Here is a 10,000-nt window from a genome sequence, read left to right on the forward strand (position 1 = left end):
TACAGACCCATGTGGAGGTTAGTCCACTGGCCAGGCCCTGGTACATGGACTATACAGACCCATGTGGAGGTTAGTCCACTGGCCAGGCCCTGGTACATGGACTATACAGACCCATGTGGAGGTTAGTCCACTGGCCAGGCCCTGGTACATGGACTATACAGACCCATGTGGAGGTTAGTCCACTGGCCAGGCCCTGGTACATGGACTATACAGACCCATGTGGAGGTTAGTCCACTGGCCAGGCCCTGGTACATGGACTATACAGACCCATGTGGAGGGTCAGGGTGAGCCTGTGTTTGTCCTACGATGGGCCCCTAAGGTTACTTAAGCTGCTTTCACATATGGACGTACAACCGTCTATTCTCCTGCTATTCTCCCGACGGGCCGTATATGTGAATGACTTATCCTGACGTTGGACCTCCTGAAAAAAGACTACCCCTGAGGTAGTATTTTAGCTGGCAGAAATGCTAATTACCTTATATGTGAATGAGCAGTAGGATGTCGGCATTTCACACCAGTTGAGTGGGCGTGTTGATGACGCTTCGGTCTACGTTATTTAAATGTGGCACTGCTTCACTGAGTCATTCGTGATGAACGCTAAATGATCGGTCTTATCGTGACCCTCAAAGTACACATCATACAATAAATTACAATACATGAGTTCACAGCTGCACGCGTATATAGAAAATGTTTTTTTATTATTATGTTCCACCTTTCCTGCTGTCGGCTCCCAGACAGGGGAGACGTTCCCTCCAGGGCCGATGTTCTCTCGGGGGTAACGGCAGTGGGTCTGCTTATAGGTCAGAATATGGTCGGAATGAAGCGGCCACCGATTCTTGACAGGCTGGGTACTTTATTCTTAGTTTCACTAACTTTACACGTTGGCACAGACACAACCAGACTTGTTCATTACTTCACTAAACTGACACGCGCTACCACTCGCTCTCCTCGCTCGTCCACTCACACACACACACACACACACACACACACACTGCCATTCCCGCGAGCACACATATGCTACTTTTGTAACAATTATTATTGACAACAGTTAGCTGAACATTATAGGGTCCCGTCCTGTGAAATTAAGCCAAAAAAGACTCTCTTCCTCCGGTAACGCAGTCGTTCGCAACGCCTTTCTTGTTCGTCGTTTCTTCTATTTGTCTCTAACTCATGCTCCACTCTTTCATCGATCGATGTGGATGTTGTGGATGCAACGGAATATATGCATCGCTGCAGCAACATTTAAGATGTTGGTCAAACCAAAACAAACCTCGACCCTACGTCATATGCTGCCCCTTGCAAGCAGAAGGAGATTCTACTGACACTGATCTCAAGTGTCAGTGTGAATGACCCTCACAGTCGAACCTCCTGCTCTACAAATGCGGAGAAAAGACGGAGGACATATGTGAAAACGGCTTAAATCTCACACAAATAGGAGACTTCTAGAGGAGGGATGTTCAGGTTGGAAAACAGGCTTACCGGCCCAGAGGAACCTAATGATTGATGGCTGCTGAGCCCACAATAAACAGCATGATTGTAGACGTCAACGGTTCACAACCTCTGCTTATTATGGCGCATTTCCACCGGCGGGTGCGAGTTGGTTCAGTCTGCTAAGGTGCGGGTCGCGTTTCCACCGCCAAAAGTGGGCGTGACCCGGACAGAGCCGTATTGAGCCGTTCTCGTCTCACAGTGCTCCTCCGTTGAGGTACTGAGAGCCTGAAAGGGTCCCGGCAAGTTCGAGCTACACACGCCGTCTGTTGATTGGTCGACAGAATCGTCCCTTCCGTGCGACAGGGGGATAATAACAAACAAACACAGTACCCACGAGGTATTTCTGGACAACGGCGAAAGCTTCATTTATTGAAGAAAATGTCGCGCAAAAGTTTGACGTCCTTATTGGACGTGTGTGTGTGTGTGTGTGTGTGTGTGTGTGTGTGTGTGTGTGCTCTGCAGTGGTACTGTATACTGCCAGCTGATGTAATCTTCCATATACATAATGTATAAGGTAGGATGGGCTCAGCACTGGGTCAGGACACTGGGTGAGCATGGTGGGAAGAGTGACATCATTTTGCTCAAATCTGTGCCAATCAGGGAACGCGTTGGCCGGAGATGATGTCAGTGGTCCCTCTGTCCTCCTCCACTGGGGTCAGCTCTTTGACCTCTTCATGCACCTTGTGCAATGCTTAGTTCAGTGGCAATATTAAAAATAGATTATTGTCTGAATTTCTAGCCATAACCTGGCAGTGCCCAGACACTTTTATTAACACATCGTTATTCTGTTCTTTATGTTGTGTGTTGGGGTGATCTCAGCGCACGCTTTATGGCCGGGTCCCTGCCTCGCTCGTAAAAACAGAGGACACATTGGACCACAGTGCCTATTGATGTCCTTCTTATTTCAGTTTGCCCCTCGGTTCTTGCCTCTGCTTCCTCCACCTCATTAGAGGGAGCAATAGATGGGCGATATGTTTGCTGTTAGCTTAGAGTGCTAGTAAATCATTCTAATCCCACTTCTCTCCCTTCTCCCCCTTTTCTTCCTTCTCATCTCTCCTTTCTCCTTCTTGCTCCTCCTCCTCCTCCTCCTCAGCCTGTCATTTCCTGTGCCCCCCACCGCCTCCTTCTTCATTAGTAGGTCCTTTCTAATCATCTGTAAGTGCGACCCCACACCAACAGGCCACACACACACACACCTGTTTCAAAAGTTCATTTTTCTGTAAGTCTATAAATTCCATAACAAGGAGAGAAAAGTATTCACCCCTCGCAGTGGATGGCGGTGGGTCTGTCTGTTGTTGATGCACGCTTTAATAGGAGAGTATTGCAAGCTCCACGTAAGCTCTCAACAAAGAGCTTGTTAGTGTGTCATTGACAGGACATTAAGCGTGTGTTCATTGGGGTCAAGTGGTCTTAACCAGCGTTAATCCTCAGGGCACCCTGATTGTGTGCTGGTCTTTGAAGCTGCTCTTGTTGTTGTGATGTCTCCTCTGGAGGACACCAGTCCTGGCTCGGTGCAGTGGCTCCGCTGCAGTGATGTCTAACTGTGTTTGTGTGATCTATCCCTCTAGGGTCAGGGTATCCTTGGGTCCTGGAGGCCCCAGCTCGGGACTTTATATCTGGTAAAGACAAAGTGGTCTGTGTCCCCCCCCCCCCCCCCGACCCACACGCCCAGCCCCGCCCCCCGCCCTGCCCCCCCAGCCCCCCTGCCAGCTTCTTAACGTCCTACATTAATATCCCCATCATTAATATCTCAACAAGCAATGTTCCAGCTTCCTGAAGTCTTACTAGAGGACCATTCTCCTTGGTAAACTCAGTGTGTGTGTGTGTGTGTGTGTGTGTGTGTGTGTGTTTGACTAATGCCATCATTAATATCTCAACAAGTAATGTTCCACACACACACACATTTGTGTGTGTGTGTGTGTGTGTGTGCATGCGCAGGAGTATGTGTGTTTTTGCTGCTTCATTTTGCGTCCACTAGCCCTGACCGGCAGGCTGCATTAATGAAGCACACAGACTCTGTAATGTATGAGTTGGTTTGGCAGAAACCTCACCAGCCCGGCCTCTTTCACTACTCGCCACAGGCGTTAATGGAAAGTCATAAACTGCCTGGTATGTGTGTGTGTGTGTGTGTGTGTGTGTGTGTGTGTCTGATTATGCAGTGCAAGCTGTAGGAGCTGGGGACCGTGTTGATCAATGTCTTGCCTCTTGCTTGGAAAACAGACAAATGATACACACACACACACACACACACACACACACACACACACACACACACACACACACACAATCAATGTTTTCATCATCATTGCCAGCTCTCTGTTTGTGTGTTTGTGTGTGTCAGTGTGTGTGAGTCCTCTAGATGTGTGTTGCTCTCTATAATTGAGTTAAGATGTGGGCCCTGGATTGATGAGGTCTGTGTTCCAATCCCTCTGTTCTCACAGCCAACATGAGGCTGGGTTGTGTTTTCACTGCACATATTTGTTACGTGTTGCAGAATACTATTGAATCCACAATGGAAGTGTTACAGGTCATCAGATAGCAACTTTGTTGTGTGTGTGTGTGTGTGTGCATGTGTGTGTGTGTGTGGCACACATAGTGGATGTGATGCAGTTGTGTGTCTGCAGAGGACTGCAGAATAAAAACGCTGACCATGCAGCTCCAGGAGATTGGGAAGAGAGGGGGGGGGGGGGTGGAATTGGAGGACAGGCTTGGGGGGAGAGAGGGGGGAACGAGGGGCGCAGGAGCGGAGGTACGGGAGAGAACCAAACGGAGAGGAGAGGAGGGTGAGGGACGGAGCGAGGCGGAGAGCACGGAGCGCAGTAGCAGCAGGTGTGCTATTGGCTGCTGGTCTCCCAGGCTCACTTCCAGAAAATAAATTGACCTTACCTTTCCCCAGTGTGATTACCACCCCACACACACACACACACACACACACACACACACACACACACACACACACACACACACACACACACACACACACACACACACACACACACACACAGCACCGCGTGCAGCCGTATGCTAACACACAGGCTGAGCCCGCTCCGTGATGATTGATGCTCATGTCATGGCGGATGCCACCATATGTTGGTATGTTGTCTCATCCGTGTGTGTTGTGAACAAGTCATGCAAACCAGCTCATTAATCACTATCCACTGTGCATGAGTTGTGACCAATAGATTCAGAAGATGTGTGTGTGCGGTATAAATACAACCTCATTGTGAATTGAATTCAAGATTAACAAAAGTGGTCTCAGGTTTAGCTACTCTATCCATGATTGGTAAATGCAACAAACGGTTTCCTTATATGTATTATTTATAGATAATATATATTATATATGACAGTGAAAGAGGCAATGTTCAGAAGACAACTTGATAACGATGCAGTCTGTCAGGATTATTCAGGAGTAAATGATGATTCTAGTTATGGTTCCCTCACTGAGGAGAACGACCTCTCAGTGTAGAGATGTGAGAGATGTGGGATGGATTGGCCCTCGAATAGGGGCAGAGCTTAACCTTTCTATCTGCGCCAGATAAGATGCTCACAAATGCCCATTGCAGCTCAGTGCAGGCAGTGGTGTGGGCAAAGACGCAAAGGAACATTGTGTGTGTGTGTGTGTGTGTGTGTGTGTGTGTGTGTGACACACACACACACACACACACACACACACACACACACAGATGCTAAGAGTGAGAGAGGGGAAGAGTGATGTGTGAGACCCGTCTGTCCGTGTGGCAGCAGCCGTCAGGCCCCTACAGCACTCTGACCTAACGCTTTATGTTTGGACCAATTAGCAGAAGGAACACATCAACAGGAGGGAGAGGGAATGATGGTTCATGAGAAAGGGTCTTTAAAGAAGACACCGGAACAGGATTCTTAATTAGTTATTGAATATCGTCTCTGTCTCTCTCTTTCTCTGTCTCTGTGTCTCTCTCTCTCTGTCTCTGTGTGTCTCTGTCTCTCTGTCTCTCTCTCTCTCTGTGTCTCTGAGTGTCTCTGTCTCTCTCTCTCTGTGTCTCTGAGTGTCTCTCTGTCTCTGTCTCTCTCTCTGTGTCTCTGAGTGTCTCTCTGTCTCTGTCTCTCCCTGTGGATGTGTGCTAAAGGTGCAGCAGAAAGAGCTGAGTTATGCAGGTTGCCATGCATGTTAACGGTAATTGAATTAGCTGAACAGTACAGGACAAGTGCATTTATCTTACCTTCTCTTATTCTGGCTCTGTCTCTGGCTCTCTGTGTCTGGATGTCTGTGTCTGGCTCTCTGTGTCTCTTTCTATGGCTCTCTGTCTTGTGTCAGTCTCTCTGTCTGTGTGTCTGTGTATCTGTGTCTGTGTCTCTGTCTATCTGACTCTCTCTCTCTCTCTCTCTCTCTCTCTCTGTGTTTCTGTGTGTCTCTGTGTCTCTCTCTCTGTGTGTCTTAGTCTCTGTGTCTCTGCGTCTCTGTCTCTCTCTGTCTCTGTATGTCTCTCTGTCTCTCTTTATGTATGTCTCTGTGTCTCTGTAGGCACTTTTACACTGCCAAGCCGGTTCGGTCGCGGCTTGGCACGCCTGGCAATTTCACGTCTTGCCTGTGTGAGACCGAGGGGGAACCCCCCGTCTTCACAGAGCGGGCTTTCGTGGTTCACTGGAGAAGGCGGGGCTGCGCACAGAGAGTAGAACTCTTTAGAATAATTGCATACTACTACTTAATACTACTTAATTTTTTATTATTCAAGCCACTCGCATGCAAGAATGAGTATACATCTGAGTGTAGGCTACAAACACAATTAACACAATTAACGTGTAAGTACAAAAACACCAACATATTCTTTATTTTGCTGACCATTTGTTTTTCTATCCCGACAAAAGCCTCATAAGGACAGTTCCTTTCTGGTAGATCCCACCATCCCTCCATCGCTGCCCCTATGGCAAGAGAGGACATAACGCATGCATACTGGCCAGGGCTCATTTAGGTTGCCTTGGATACAGAACACATCCGGCTCCACGGCCTCACACAATAGCTGTCCTCAGTATAGAGAGAGAGAGAGAGAGAGAGAGAGAGAGAGAGAGAGAGAGAGAGAGAGAGAGAAAGAGAGAGAGAGAGAAAGAGAGAGAGAAAGAGAGAGAGAGAGAGAGAGAGAGAGAGAGAGAGAGGGAAAATTCAACCAAGAATAAAGTCACCAATCGTTCCACTGCGCATGTGTGTGTGTGTGTGTGTGTGTGTGTATGTGTGTGTGTGTGTGTGTGTGCTGATGAGATGACAATAACTGCAATACCTCTACAGACTGAGCAAACCTAATTATGCATCTAAGAAGACAAGATTACACAGATGTGCAAACAGCCAGCAAGTGACTGCTCACGCATTTGGAAACCTAACCGCACACGCACAAGCACATGCACGCACACATGCACGCACACATGCACACACACACACACACACACACACACACACACACTCTCACTCACTCGCTTAACTATTCCAACACCTACACATAGAGTACACAGGCTGACTAACCTCACAGAAGAGGGTCTGGATAAATAAATCATAATGGCCGGTGATGACACACAACATGGACACAATCATGAACAAATAGGCAGTGCATAATATTGTACGCATAAAATAAATGAGGTCAAAGACTACTGCTGACGGACTGACAGCCCTGGAAGGTGATATGTATGAGTTTATGAGGGTGTGTGTGTGTTAGTATGTTAGACAGACACACTGTTGATTGGAAATGGTGCAAGTATAACTCATTTATTATTCACCTCTCCTGCCCTCCCTCCTGCTCCCAGCCCTAATGAAGAGGACATTAAACGGATGTTTGAATCTATGCTTGCGTTTCCGAACTCAAAGCGGGATCTGAAACAAGTCCTTTGAATTTTGGTCGGACCATTCAAAGAACTGTGTTGGTTCTGGTTTCCATTTGGCTGCCTGCTCCAGACTGTAGCCAGAGCAGGTCTGAGTGTTAAAGGGAATACTGGAACAGGAGACAGGCCTACAAACACTTCCTTACTTACAGTTGAAGCATCAAGGCGTGGTATACAGACAGTTGGCTTCTTGGGTCTGGTACCATTATCACAGGTCTGGAGACAAAGTCATTCAAAGTTGATCTGCTTTTTATTTGGACCTTGTACTGCTCTGAGGCGCGTTGTTCAAACACTTTAGATGTCAACAATCAAGACAAGAATCTGATGCACATCTCTAGAGAGAGCTTTCTGAACAACAACAATAACAGCAATAACAATCAATTGCCGGGACAGTGTAGGTGAACCGATGACAACTGTGCCCCTAAATACAAATCACACACTCACACGTCTTTGTCAACACTCAGACCTCCTCCTGACACTCACACACTCCATGCTCCAAACCCCAAGTGGCATCTGGCAGAGGTGAGGGTGAAATGGGGACAGCTTCATAAGGAGGGCAGAGAGAGACTGATTAACCAGCTGCATAATAGATGAGCTGTACTGACAATTAGTCAACATTAGTCAACGGGAACATGAAGTGTCTGTGGGACAAAGTGTGAGTGTGTTTGTGTGCATGTTGTTCTGCAGAGCATCAGTTGGCAAGTGGCGCTCACTCACTGGTTCTCATCTGAAGGTCCCAGGACAAGCAGTGTGTTGGGCCTGCTCTACGTGCATGCTGCATGGTTTCACAACCAGCTTCTTGGAACACTTCCTAGGCTCAGCTCAACAGTTTCCCACTGATTGAGCAGAGGGGGAGGGTAGGGTTAGGGGGTTAGGTCTGTACCTGTTCAGCAGCTCTCTGTTATGGGCTCTGTTCAGCACGTGGTGGAGAGGACAACACTTCAGAAGATACCTTGGAGGTCTCTTTCTGGTTGGAGGGGCGGGGAGTAAAGGTTGGCGCTGCGCTGTGCATGGAGGTTTCGAGGTTCTTGAGGTCATAGTGTGGCGCTGTGCGGTCAGTCGCTATACTGCATCACTTTCAAGCGTCACACAGGATGAGCTCCCAGGGTCGGCGTTGACAGCGTTGCTGTCAGTTTTTCCTCTGAAGACGAGCGCTGAAGCCCGACCTAGCACGGCGCTGGGCGTGGGGGACAGCTCGGACCCTCCGCCCTGTAGAGTCCAAACATCTTCTACTTCGGTTTGACCTCTGTGTCCAACCAGATCACAGCTTTGTTTGACCAGTGGCTTTCTTCATGTGCAAACCTAAATAATATGTTTGATGAGTTAAAAGCGTTGAACTGTCATGTGTTGGTTGCTGTGTTCTGAATGCGCTCATCATGGGCGTCATTTCCACTGGGGACGGGGGGGCATGTCCCCTCCTCTTTTCAAAATCCCCTTTGTGTCCCCCCCACTTTTTTAACCGCAAAAATCGTTGGCCAGCCGTCAGATTCTGGCTGGGAATGTGAATTGAGCTGCTGATTGTAAGGCCCTGATATATTAAAAAAATAATAATCAAATTTCCACGGACGAGTAGCGGACACGGACGGCCTGCCAACGTGGTTCTATGGTACATTTTGGCGTCTGTGGACTTGGAGACGTGTTCCACCACGCATGTGCACTTGAAAAATTGCTCACTGAATGAAGAGGCTTTGCTGGGTTTTTCATAAAAATGAAACGCCAACAGCAGTTCAATAAATGTAATGTATTTCTTTGGAGAGGGGATGAAAAGAAAGAAAGGACATGTGAGTTGGTTGATTAGTGGTTGTAAAACAGCATGACTTTTCTATTAACCTATGTAACTTGAAAACGAGTCCACCTTAAACCACAGCAAGTATCTGTCAACAATGTATGAAAAGCAGAGTCTCTCTCGCTGCTAGTTTACTTTAACGTGAGACTCACACACCACGGGCTCAATAGGACAACTGGACTGCGTTCATCTCAGAGATCAGATGAGGTGGAGGTGGCTATGGGGACAGGGAGGGCGAGGCAGGGAGAAGCAGCACTGAGCTGCAGGTCGGTTATATGTGCTGTATAAAGGGTTAGGGGCTTTTGGTTTGTTGACAATGAGAGGAAGGAGTGAACATGATCAGAAGTGAACACGGTTGAATTAAAAATAAAGTACACTAATAATAATACAACCAATGTGATTTCAATATGGCTCCGGCTTTCCCATCAGCATCGTTGTATATCTTGTTCGTATCAACTGCTTTCATATCAGAGATCAGATGAGGTTTCAGATCAGACCTGGTTTCATATTTACCGTAGTCCCTAAACCAAAGTGAGGTCCTTGGCGCTCATCACGTGTTGACCTCTCTAACCCGACCCCCCATGTAACTGTCAAGCGTTAACGTGAGCCTTCCCTCAATGTTTTGAACCGTCCTTTTGGAACAGAGTTGACATACACGTTCAGTACTACTGTTGTACTCACCTGTTGACGCCTTCCTGCCTCACTTCCCTCCCTCCTCCCCCCTCCTCCCTCCCTCCCCCCTCCTCCCTCCCTCCCTCCCTCCCCCCTCCTCCCTCCCTCCCTCCCTCCTCCCTCCTCCCTCCCCCTTCCCTCCCTCCTCCCTCCCTCCTCCCTCCCTCCCTCCCTCCTCCCTCCCTCCTCCCTCCCTCCCTCCTCCCT

At 48.2% G+C, this 10,000-nt stretch overlaps 1 protein-coding gene across 1 annotated transcript in view; it reads left to right on the plus strand.

The window, feature by feature from the left end:
• LOC311342350 (chloride channel protein 2-like) overlaps positions 1-10,000 on the plus strand; it is a gene marked incomplete at its 3' end in the record, with an annotated part of 103,820 nt that overhangs the window by 42,643 nt on the left and 51,177 nt on the right.

The sequence above is a fragment of the Micromesistius poutassou genome, assembly GCF_964030765.1.
Source record: "Micromesistius poutassou genome assembly, chromosome: 4".
NCBI lineage: Eukaryota > Metazoa > Chordata > Actinopteri > Gadiformes > Gadidae > Micromesistius > Micromesistius poutassou.